Raw genomic sequence first — 13,362 nt, forward strand, 5'->3', positions numbered from 1 at the left:
AACTCAATAGCCATAAGACTCTTACACACAACCTCTGTCTCACACACCTCATATATAGAAGATACAATGCAACAAACCATCAAACAATATTAAAAAACCATAGGCTAAAACTACCCAATAAAGTAGAGTCGACCTTATCTCCATTCTAGATGCCCTATGACATGTCAAAAAAAACATCAACATGTGTTTATCCATTTTATATCTCATTATGTGTCTAATGTAATTTATATTTTCTATTTTAGGAGTCCAAACTTCTCAAGTCCATAACTTGTAAACCGAGTGTCTAATTGATGAACCATTTAATGTGCATGAAATCTCGCGAAATGCCATATCACCTCATAAATCACTACACTGGTTACACCCACTTTTTAAGGCATTTAGGAGGGTCTAAAGTCCTTAACATTATATTTAAACCTTTCATTGCACCCTCCAAAAATGGAAACTTTAATATCTTCAAAACTAGCTATTATCTTGTGATGAAAATTTATTGGCATGCTTATCTAGCCAATCTGAAGCTTTGGGGAGAATTTCACATAATTTTGTGCTAAAAAATAAAATTACTATAAATAATAACCTCATGTAAATACAAGGTTGAGACACCATTTTCCCAACATTATCCCACTTGTCGAACACCTTGCAAAAGAAAAGGGAGTATCAACACAATAAATTAATTGCTAGGGGCCATGAGGCCCATAAAATTCAAACACAATCTGAACTTTTGTGTGCTCACAACCTTAGTTAAAGAATTTGTAACATTCATCAAAGTTTCTACCTTAACCAACATGACCCTACCATCTTTGACCATATCTCTGACAAAATGATACTGAACATCAATGTGCTTGGTCCGGGCATGAAATGTCAGGTTCTTAGCTAGGCAAATCACACTCTGACTATCACAATAAACTGTCAGTGCACCTTTTTTATTCCAATATCTGAACACAATCTCTTAATCCAAGTGGCTTTCTTACCAACATGAGTAGTTGCCATATACTTTCCTTCTCCAGTGCACAAAGCAACCACATTTTGTCGCTTACTAATCCAACTAATTACACCATGAAATAAAGTAAACAAATAAGCACTAGATCTTCTGCTATCAATATCACCTTACCAGTCTGAATCTACATCACCATGAATATCAAGGCAAATCACGTCTCCAACCAATTTACCATGATAACACAAACACTACTTTGAGGTATCCTTCAAATATTTGAAGACTCTTTTGACTACATCCCAATGAACTCTACCAGGATTAGACATATATCTGAAAATATCTCCCATTGCTTGGGCAATGTTTGGTCTAGTATAGGCCATAGCATACATCAAACTTCCAACTGCACTCTAGTAAGGCACTCTTCTCATGTCTTCCATCTTTGATGTAGATGTAGGACAATCTAAAACAGATAGTTTTGTTCCAACTGTAAAAGGAAAACACAATGGTATAGAATCCTGCATATTGAACCTCCATAAAACTAAATTCACATACATACTCTGGCCCAACCATATCTTTCTATTCACCCTATCTCTTCTAATTTCCATCTGAAGAATACGTTTCGTTGCACCAAGATCTTTCATTTAGAATTTTAGCAGCCAGTTAGGACTTTAGTTCTGAAATCATACCTTCCCCTTTACCAATGAACAACATATCATCAACATATAATGCAATGTACAAAAAATAATCACCATCAAATTTATAACAAACATAATGATCTGATTTTAAATGTTCAAATCCCAAACTCAACACATACGTATCAAATTTATGGTACCACATGCTAGGAGTATGTTTGAGGCCATAAAAAGATTTCTTCAACTTACTCTGTTTCCACCCAATGAATGAAAACTACTAATTTTTCGCTTACGGACATTACATTCAAAATAGGATGAGGAAATCACTAGATCCAGTCATAAATCAAATAAAGACTAAATACTAAATAACTTTGGGTTGATAGGGGTTTCCTCTTTTGTGAGATGAAATGCTGAAATTAGGTAAAATGCTGAAAAATGGAGGTAAAAGAATGAAAACAACAAGCTATGGATGTGGGATTTTCACACACACCTAGATCTGAGTAATGTGAGCTGAATTTCACCTTCTCCTCGAAATTGTCCAAAAAGTGTCGGGATCGTGGTGCCTCAAATCGGTCCTCCGAATGTTTTGCACACCAAAGGGGGATGATTCGTCTCTATGAATAAAGCTTAATCTGAAGAGTACAACTATGTACCTATTTCTTGCACATATAAAGAAGATAAAATGGGTTGGTAATAGGTCTTTTCTTAAGTCAAACCCTGATTTGGAATCAACCTTCAATGAGATAGTGCAAATTCTTGAAAGAGATAATGGAAAGGTATACCTTAGATCTTGAATGACTAATAATGATACTTTTCTTCTTGAATGCATGACATATGTTGCATGAAATGGCATGAACATGACAAAACCCTAACACACACACATGCTTGCAAATGAATGATGTAAATTTTCTCCACAATGGCTGAATAGAAATGGTTTATGTAGACTTAATGAATGCTTGATAATACTACACATAATCTACACTTTTTCTTCACAAGAGGCTCCTTCCATTGATTGAGTTGTTGGTTGTTGGATCTTTCAAATGAGGAAAGGAAAGGCTATATAAATGAAAACCTAACATCATTTTTAATCATAGGCCAACCTAAAATTGATATATTTTCACACCAATTCAGATTTAAACATTATAATATTTCCAAAACATGATCCCAAAATTTGAGGAGAAAAAGTAGGGACTGACCAACTTTTTTTCAAAATTTCAAGGATGCAAGGTATTGTGATTATAATGTGATTCCCAAGTGGGTGTGACAATTAAAGATGTTTAGATATGTGAAATTTGGCCTTGAAGATTAAAATAAGACAAATTAGGGATTTTGATGAATTAATTAATTGAAAGAATAAAATAAAAGGGGCACACTTAGGATTAAGGGCCCAATTTTATAATGTGTATAGGGATGAAATAGGACTTTAGATTAAATTAAATTAATTAATTAAATTTTTAAAGGGAATTTAAAATAATGCTCCCAATTATTCACTTATGCCTCTTATATCCAAGTGAGAGGGGCAGACCTCCTTATGGACTTGCCCGTCATCAGTTTCGTAAATTTTTTGACATAGGCCAACACAGGGAGGGAATTCTTGCCCAAAATTTGGAAAGAGAAAGGGGTTCAACATGAGCCCCAATTAGGGAGGACCATGGTGTGGCACCATGGTCTTGGTGAGGACCAAGGTGCCACACCTTAGTCCTACCCCATATTTTAGCTAGGGTTAAGGGTCTCAACAAGGTAAAATTATATAATACGACATTTATTTCATGGTGAGGGCATAAATAAGTCTCTATTAAGCATGAAGATGCAGGCACTAAGGTGAGATCTCTAAAAACGGTCAAAATTATACACAAGTATAATTTAGGACGCTAAATTTATCCCCCCCACTTTAGCGAGACTATGAGCTTATGCAAATACTCACGGTAAAGTAGATGAAAGAGAGAGGAAGAAGAGAGGGATACAAAGAAAAATCACAAGGAGTATCCGACATCACTAATTTTGAGGAACCAAGCCCCGAATCTTAGGATCTTAACTCACTCAAACATATGTAAGGGAACACAAAGACAAGATAAAAACAAGAAGGCAAATAAAGACAAAGGAAAAATAGAAAAACACATAGAAGACACAAAAGCTAAGAACTAAAACCAAGACCTCAAGTCAACTAGCCAAAGAGATGTCATTATCAAAATGTGTTAACAACTAATATCATTGTTAAAAAATGTCATCTCATGAACACAAGAAATCACATAAAAGAGAAAAGAAAGAATCATCCATGAACTACAAGTAGCTAAGATATGAGCTCGTGAGAAGAAGGAGAGAGAGCATGAATACACTGTAGATATGTTTATCTAGGTGATCCATGAGAAATGATGAGAGAGAGAACATATATATCTTGCCCCTAGATGTTTGCATCTAGGTGATCCATGTTGGGGAGGAGAGTAGGAATAGTCTAGCCTTATTCTAATAGTTCCACTCATCCTCATGTGTTTGTACAAGTGATGTTTGGTTTCAAGTATGAAGCATCCCATTTTTGAATGTGCATCAACCTATTTAAGACTTGTAATGTAAATGAAAATTTCAAGAGGCAACTATGTGTGCAAATGCCAATAGGTGAATGTGTGTGCAAATGCCAAGAGGCAAATGTGTGTACAAATTCCAAGAGGTGAATGTGTGTGCAAATGCCAAGAGGTGAATGTGTAAATACAAATTGTAAGAGATGAATGAAAGATACATGTCTGGTTTTGAGGACATCCCGTGTAAGAGTTTTACTCTACTTGTGATGTGTATCCTTGTCCAAGACATATGTAAAATGTTGTGTCTGGTTCCAGGCATCAAGTATTTCATGTAAGAGTTTGTTTCCTCTAGTTTCAAGAATGAACACACCATTTAAGACATGCAAAAATGATTTGCAAAAAAAAGTACAATATGGTATAAAGGGAGCAATATGGGTGCCCCCCCTTAAGATGTCAACATAGGCCTATGTTGATGTCTTAAGGAATTTAGAAGAAAGGATACCAACCTTTAACACCAAAGATATATCCTTTAGGTAACAATGTCATAAATCCAAGCGAGAGAGGGAATACTCTTCAACCAAGGATAAGATAGTTGAAAAAGAGATATCTTGCAACAAGTGTAAAGGAGATCCTTGGAGGAGAAGAGATCTTTTCACAAAAGACACCTACTTCCAAGAGGATTTTATTGCACAAATATAGCATCTTCTAGAAAAAGAAGGAAAGGGGAACAAGAATGTATACCTTCCCCCTATTGCTAGGTGAAAGAGATTCTTGATGAGGATGACACACTTTTGAGCCAAATGTGAGGGGGAAAATTTATAATATGTGTACATTTACCAGTGAAAAAGAGTTGTATGTCCTTGGCTAAAAACTAGATCTAAGCAATGTGAGCTAAATTGGCCTCGCACCCTAAAATTGCCCAAAAAGTGACGGGACCGTGGCGCATCACATTGGTCCTCTGAAATTTTCACATATCAAAGGGGGATGATTCATCTCTTTGAATAATGCTTAATCTGAAGAGTACAACTCTGTACCTATTTCCTATACACAGAAAGAAGAGAAAAGGGATTGGGAATAGGGGTTTGCCTAAGTCAAACCTCGGCTTCAAATCAACCTTGAATGAAATATTGCAAATGTTTGAAATAGATAATGGAAAGGTATACATAAGAAAACTATAAACCACTAAACCAAAGATTGCATTAGCTCTGAATTCTTTTGGATCATACTCTTGTTGATTTCCTTGAGCTCTTCCATGATAAACCTGGAGGTGCTCTTCTCTTGGTTCTTCTCCTCATCCTCATATAAGGGCTAGTAGTTACCTATGATCCCGTACCTTGCAAGTTTGGCTCGTGGATTTTCTTCTTCTATTTGGTGTCTAAGTGTGGGATACTGGTGATAGGTTGGGCTCTTTGGTTCGCAATCATCGCATTAACCTTTTTAAATGATCATATTCTGGGTTTCTACAACACATCATCTATGAATTTGAGAAATTCTTATGTGAAGTAAGTCGTAGATTATCATAAGGTTAGTTTGCTGGATTTCAAAGGCGATTATGACTTTCATGTTGTGTGCAAGAATAAAAATTCTAACAATTTAACGCAATTTTTCTAGCAGAACATACTTAGTCCTTTCTTGGAAGGGATGGCAAAGTCTTTATCAAATGTTATGCAACTTATTAATAAAATTATCTTATATAATTTATTTCGTAGTTCATATTATTGACACATATTTAAATGGATACATCAAATTGTGCACATGTAAAGGTTAACTGAGTTTTCTCATAAAAATGGTATACAATTTATATAATTTTTTATAAAAATCATATATAATTATTATATTAATAGATTCATTGAATTATTCGGCCAAATCTTTTAAGTCATTTTTTGAAAAAACTACTCAATTAATGCATATAAAATATTGACAAAATAGAAATAAAATCCAAATTTCAACTATCTAAATTTCTTTTAAATATTGCTTATCGGAATTTTCTCAATATTAATATGAATTAAAGTAAATTGGCTATGTAACATAAATCTTAACATAAACTAGTGAGTGCTTCACTTCAAAGGTTAATAGGTTATATTAATATAAAATGTTAAGATGCTAATTTACATGGATAAAATTATGTTCATTACGTTTTCATGTAATTTATTTTAATTTATAATTTTTACAATTTTATGACAAAATATAATAATAATAAAAACAGAAAGAATATAAACTATCCAAATAAATAATATTTGATAAGATAGCATTTACTTTTATATATTTTAAACAAAAAATTTGTGACTTTAACATACTATTTAATAAAGAAATAAAATTAAAACTATACACTTCAAAACTTTTTATATGAACATCTACATTTAATTAAATACTTTTTAAAATTTAAAAAGTAATAATAAAATATATTTTACTTGTTCAATAACATCAATTCAAACATAAAAGTAATCAATTTATGTATGGATAAACCGGCTCTGCAAATTTTGTTGGACATTAATGGCGGATCAAGAGGATTCTCAGAAAGAAAGAAAGGGCAGCAATGAGTGGAGGAAGAAGAAGAGATGGTGGTGGACCTTCGGGTTGAGATGGAAGAAGACAATGAGTTCTAGGAGAAGCAGGCAATGATCGCCAGGATCATCGATCTCAACTGGCCAAGGAAAAACATCAAACAGTGGGCATATGAGAAGTGGGAGATCGAATAGTTAATAAATTCATCCCAAAGGGGTTTTTCGTGGTACTCTTTGAAAATCAATCAGAGAGAGACCGTATCCTCAACAAAGAGAATTGGTTTGCAGATGAGTATGTGGTTTATATCCAACCTTGGATATCTAATTTCAATCCCATCCATTTGGTAGTCTATTCGAGGCCGATATGGGTTTATTTATATAATCTTCCAATTGAATATTGGAGTGAAGCCTACTTGGAGAAAATCAGTAGGTCGCTTGAGAAGGTACTGGAAATAGATTTCGATGAGGAGAAAAATCTGTGCAAATCTGTCAGAATTAATTTAGCAGTGGTCAAGAGAATCCTGGAACATATCGCGCTTCATTCTGCTAATGGTTGGTGGAGACAAAAGCTTGAGATTGAAAGAGAGTCTTTAAATTGCTCCAGATGTGGTAGCAAGATGCACGGTGTCGCGGAATGTAGACTGTTTGTTAGAAGAGCAAGGAAATCATTTAAAAAACTGATACAATAGTGGAGGAGAAAACCATAGAAAACGGTTAAGAATTCAATAAATAATAAAAAAGAACCATCTTCACAACAAAATCAAAATGGATCACCTTCAGCAATGTGTGGGAACGCAGATCCACAATCAGAGAACAAGAATGAAAATGTCCCCACAGAATCAGTAGTGGGCGGGAAGCCATTCAAACAAATAGAGATGGGAGATAAGATAGGAGAAATGGATCCGACGTCCCCTAAAATATTTATCTATAACAAAGGACTATCAGATACGGAGATTGATCTCGATAAGGACCTTAAGGAAGAATTTTTTCAGGAGGATGCTTTGGAAGACGTGGATCTGAGGTGCATTAGTCAATCAACGAATATCCTATTGGGGAAGGCAAAGGGTCATAGAGGAAGGAGAAGCAATCGACAAAAGATGGAAGAAAGTGCCAACGAGAAAGGAATAGTCAGCCTTCAGGACTTTATGAGGAAAGCTAAGGGAGAAGGGCTCTCCCTTGGCAAAAGATGAGGATTACCACCTAGAACGTCAGGGGTCTATCAACTCCTGACAAAAGAAGCTTGGTGAAACGAGCGTTGGATAGATGTACCAGTGACATAATTGCAATCCAGGAAACAAAAAATAATTATGATAAGGCGGATCTATTAATTAAGTTATGTAAGGTATGGGAAGGTTTCTTCCAAGAAGTAATTGGGACAGCTGGAGGTTTGGGGGTGATGTGGAATTCTTCCCAGGTTAAAGTATCCCTTTTGGAGAAAGCTATACATTGGATGTTATGTTCAGTATTCAGTTTTAAGGAGAATCTAAACTTCCCCTTAATTAACATATATGGTCCTACAAAAACTCTGGAAAAGGCTCAGTTGTGGCAGGCCCTCACGGATAAAATTTCAGCTATGGGTAATGACAAGATAGTAGTGGTTGGTGATTTCAATGCCCTATTAGATTTGGGAGAGAAACAGGGTGGCCTGAGAATGCCAAATAAGGTAATGGAAGACTTTAGAGAGTTCGTCAAACAAAATCACTTAATGGATGTGATTCCCAAGAACGGGACCTTCACATGGACCAACCGATAAGCAAACTTTGCTCACATATCAGAGCGGTTGGATAGGCATTTTATAGGAGAAGCATGGATGGAGTCGTCTTTTTAGGTAGAAGCTTACATCCTTCCAATCTCTTTGTCTAATCACTTCCCCATAGATCTCAAATTGAGAGAGGCCTCTATCAAAGGAAGTAGTAGCTTCAAAATCTTGAGCATGTGGTGGAGAGACCTCGAATTCATTTCTCTTATTCAACAATGGTGGATAGAAAGAAATATATATAGGGGAACTTTGAGCTATGCCTTTGTGAAAAGACTAAAATTCCTCAAAGAAAAGATTAAAAAATGGAATACAGATTCATTCAAAAACATATTTGCAGAAAGGAACAGAATAGAGGAAGAATTAAATCAATTAAACTTGATCACCATAAATTCAGGAATGTCAAATGGTTCATATCATAGAGAAGTCGCTCTCAAACAAGAATTGGCAGAAATCCTTCTGAGAGAAGAAAACTTTTGGAGAGACAAATCAAGGGAGATTAGAGAGGGCGACATGAACACAAAGTTCTTTCATGCATCAGTAAAAGCAAATAGGATCAAGAACAGAGTTGCGGAGATTATGGACCAGGATGGTAATAGGCACTTTACTCCCAATGCCATCGAGGAAGTAGTTGTCAACTTCTTCAGAAATATGCTTGGGGAAGCGGGGGAGAACAACTCACAATACCTCTTGACAATGGAATGTATTCCAAATGAGATCTCAGAGGAAGAGAATAAAAAGATTTGCAGTCCATTCACGATGGAGGAAGTCAAGAAGGTTGTCTTCGATCATCATCCGAATAAAGCCCCGGGACCAGACGGCTTCACTATGGACTTTTTCGAGAAATGTTGGGTGTTCATGGGAGCCGATATTTTCTGAGTAGTAGAAGACTTCAGGAAATAGGAGAAGTTTGTTAAAGAGATCAATCATACCAATACAGTGTTGATACCAAAAAAGCAGGAGTCCTCTTCAATCACAGACTTCAGGCCAATATCTTTATGCAACTCCCTATAAAAAATCATAGCTAAGGCATTCATAAATAGGCTCAAACTGATTCTACAGACAATAATCTCGCCAGAGCAGCACGGGTTCACTCTGGGGCAAGAAATTATGGACAACATCATTTTTGCGGTAGAAACGATCCACTCAATGTATTCATCCAAGTTCCAAGGTATGGTCATTAAACTAGACGTGTCCAAAGCTTATGATCGAGTGAAATGGGGCTTTTTATTGGAGGTTCTTAGAAAGTTCAGTTTTGATAATAAATTGCTAAGGTGTATTATCCACTGTATTACCTCTATTAATTTTTCAATATTGGTCAATGGGTGTACATGTGGTTTTTTTCAACCTTCTAATGGGCTTCAACAAGGAGATCCTTTGTCGCCATTTCTTTTTGTTCTTATGGCAAAAGTTCTTGGTAGGCTTATCAAGAACAAGGTTGGGCTAGGTTCCTGGAAAGGATTTCTTATACATGACAGATTGCCTCCGATCTCCCATTCACAATTTGCAGATGATACTATTCTTTTCGGTGTAGCATCAGAAAGAGAAGTTCTCGTCATCCAGAAAGTGTTAGAAGATTATGAAATAGATTCAGGTCAGAGTATGAATAGGCAAAAGTCAAGGATTTATTTCCTCAATACAAACAAGAGAACTCAGGAAAACATTACAAGGGTGTTGCAATTCGCCCAGAGTTCCTTTCCTATTCAATATCTTGCGGTCCCTTTATTCATAGGTAGATTGGATAATAGACTTTGGGAGGAAGTAGTCAACAAATGCAAAATTAAAACTGCCCTCTAGAAGAACAAGTGGCTTTCACAGGCAGGTCATATCCAGATAATTAAATCGGTGTTAGCCACGGTGCCCATTTATTATATTTCATGCTATAGGGCTCCACACAAGGCCTTGTCGGAATTGGATGGCTTTCTAAGAAGCTTTGTTTGGGAAGGCTCGCGGGAGGAAAGAAAATTCAATTTGATAAGTTGGGATACAACTTGCTTGCTCAAGGTGGATGGAGGAATAGGGCTTAGGAAGATGAATCTATAGAACCTGGCTCTAGGTGCGAAACTCGCATGGAAGATGTCCATCAACCCACAAAAAGGATGGTGTAAGTTGATGTCACTCAAATACATGGATTCAAACAATCCAAAAAGAATCTCCACCTTGGCTAACTCAACTGGTGGATCTCCTATTTGGAAGTTCATTTGGGAGAGTCACAGAATCATAACAGAGCACCTATCATGGAATTTAGGTGATAGCCGCAAGGCTAAAAAATTTAGGGATTCATGGAATGGAGATAAGGCTCTAGAGGATGAGTTCCATGATCAAGATTGGATTAATGAAATGGAAGCTTCTATGGGTGTCTTGGTGGTAGATTATGTAGAAGAGGGCAGCCCAAATAGACCAATAAATTGGAAAAGGGTTGGTGAAATTCAGAACGCAAATAGTATGAAGTTGGCTGAAATCCTGAAAAGTAGGGTAGTACATTTGGCAGGTGTTAAAGACACCCTCATCTAGATTGTGGTAAAATCAAACTTATATAAGGTTAACTGAGGCTATGAGTTATAAAGGAAGAGGCGGGAAGATAGAAGGTGGCTGGCTCCTTTATACTGGGATAAATGGGTGTTACCAAAGGCAGGGGTATTCCTTTGGATTGCTCTGCATGGAAGAATCCTGACTAGCGACAGATTGAGAATAGTAGGCATTGCAGGGCCTAGTAGATGTTGTCTATGTAAAAGTGAGGAAGAAACAACAGACCACCTTTTATTCAATTGTTCTTGTGCAAGAAAGTGTTGGGAATGGCTGAATATGCAGCTTCAAAATTATATGGCTTATAACTGCACATTCAAAGACTTCATTTTAGCTTGGTCGACGGGGGATAAGCATTCATAGTGGGGAAGCTTATGGATCACTATCCCATCACTGATAGTTTGGCACATGTGGAAGGAGAGGAACAAGAGGATTTTCAGGGAGGAAGAGATGGATGTCAATATCCTGCTCAATAAAATTCAAGTGGCCATAGGAGAAACAATTAACGGCAAGATCTTCGATAGCAAATTCAAATTTTACTCCAAATGGGATAAGGATATGGAATTAGTCTAGAAATTTAAACAAAGCAGTAGTTATTCACAAGGAGGAAAGTCCATTAATAGAAGCAAGTTCAAGTGGAATCCCCCCCCAAGCAGTTGGAATAAATTGAATTTTGACGGTGCAAGTAAGCGTAACCTAGGTGCATCTGGGTATGGAGCGGTTGTAAGGGATGAGGAAGGCATACTAGTGGGGGAAGTATGTGGCCATGCGGGGATAGTTTCTAATAACATAGCAGAGATCACAACTTTAGATGAAGGTCTAAAATGGACAGTAGCAAATGGCATCCAAAAGGTGGTGATCGAAGGAGATTCCAAAGTCATCTTAAACGGGATCATCAATAAATGATTCACAAATTGGCATCTTAACAACTAGATCCCTAGAATATACGAGCACCTACAAAAGCTCACGGACTATCAAATTCAACACACATACCATGAAGGAAACCAAGTGTTTGACCTACTAGCTAATCACGGGGTAGCAAATTCTCTACCAGTAGTCATATCGCCTGCAAATGTAGGAAACGAAGATATTCAGCAAAGATTACTTGAGGACAGAGCCCATATTCCTAGGACCGGAATTAGATGAAATCAATGGCCACTGTTTGTTATCGGGATAGGAGAGGCATGCTCTTATCCTTTTTCATGTGGGCGGACAGTCATTTACGACATCCTTCTTTTGGTTTTGAATCCCGTGTAGGTAGAATTTGGAAAGGATAAGGATCGGGAGTCCAACAGACTTAGGCCTATTTATATCAAAGAGAGGGAAATGCAGGGTGTGGTTTCCCGATCTAACAAAATGGTGTAGAGATTCGGGCTTCGTTGCCTCTACAGAGAAGAGACACTAGAAGCCCAGTGCGAGTGCCTATTTGATATAGACATCGTGGGCCAAAGAGCTATTCAGGGTGTGCTCGACGATGCATTCAGTGAAGACAGGCATTGGTGCGACGGATATGTCTATGAGATCATATTGTCCCTGTTGGTTGACGTCCTTCCATCGAAGGAAGCCTATGTGGAGAAATTGGAAGGCTTTGTGTGGGAAGAGGATGTGGAAGTAGTGGCGGGTGCAGTGCTCGAAGTGGACGAGGAGTGGGCCAACATACTCGGCCCTTATTTCAACCCGATAGCCATTCTCTCGGATGTGGAGTGTTCAAACCCAAAAGATGAAATCTGCCTAGCAATCGAAGCTCTCAGAATGAGGAAAGTTGAATTTATGGTAGAAGCATGGGAGGTTTTCAGGGTTGGAGTTAGGAATGCAGACCTGGGCCGTTCAGAAGGATGATGTTGCAGGAGTATGTGTGGCTGTCAGAAGGTAGTATCAACAAGGTGGAGACCATAGGTTTGTGGACGGCCACCATACTTAGGCTCATGTCACCTGAGAATATGTATATGTTTAAGTTAGTTAGTTTAGACTGTTTTGTGTACGAAAATATGTAAGCACTTTTTCAGATGAATATAAGGCGCTATCCCCATCTTGATAGCACTTGCTGAAAAAAAACAAAAAACATCAATTCAAACATAAAATACATCAAACCAAAAATATAATTCATAATTTTTTTTAATTTTAATCAAATGTTTAATTTTATTCAAATGTTCATTTGATTTAGTGACAAATTATATATTATAGACATTGATATTGAGTGTTTCAACTCGATAGCCATTCTCTCGGATGCGGAGTGTTCAAACCCAAAAGATGAAATCTGCCTAGCAATCGAAGCTCTCAGAATGAGGAAAGTTGAATTTATGGTAGAAGCATGGGAGGTTTTCTGGGTTGGAGTTAGGAACGCAGACCTGGGCCGTTCAGAAGGATGATGTTGCAGGAGTATGGGTCGCTGTCAGAAGGTAGTATCGACAAGGTGGAGACCATAGGTTTGTGGATGGCCACCATACTTAGGCTCATGTAGCCTGATAATATGTATATGTTAAAGTTAGTTAGTTTA

Source organism: Cryptomeria japonica, chromosome 3 (genome assembly GCF_030272615.1).
Source record: "Cryptomeria japonica chromosome 3, Sugi_1.0, whole genome shotgun sequence".
Classification (NCBI taxonomy): domain Eukaryota; kingdom Viridiplantae; phylum Streptophyta; class Pinopsida; order Cupressales; family Cupressaceae; genus Cryptomeria; species Cryptomeria japonica.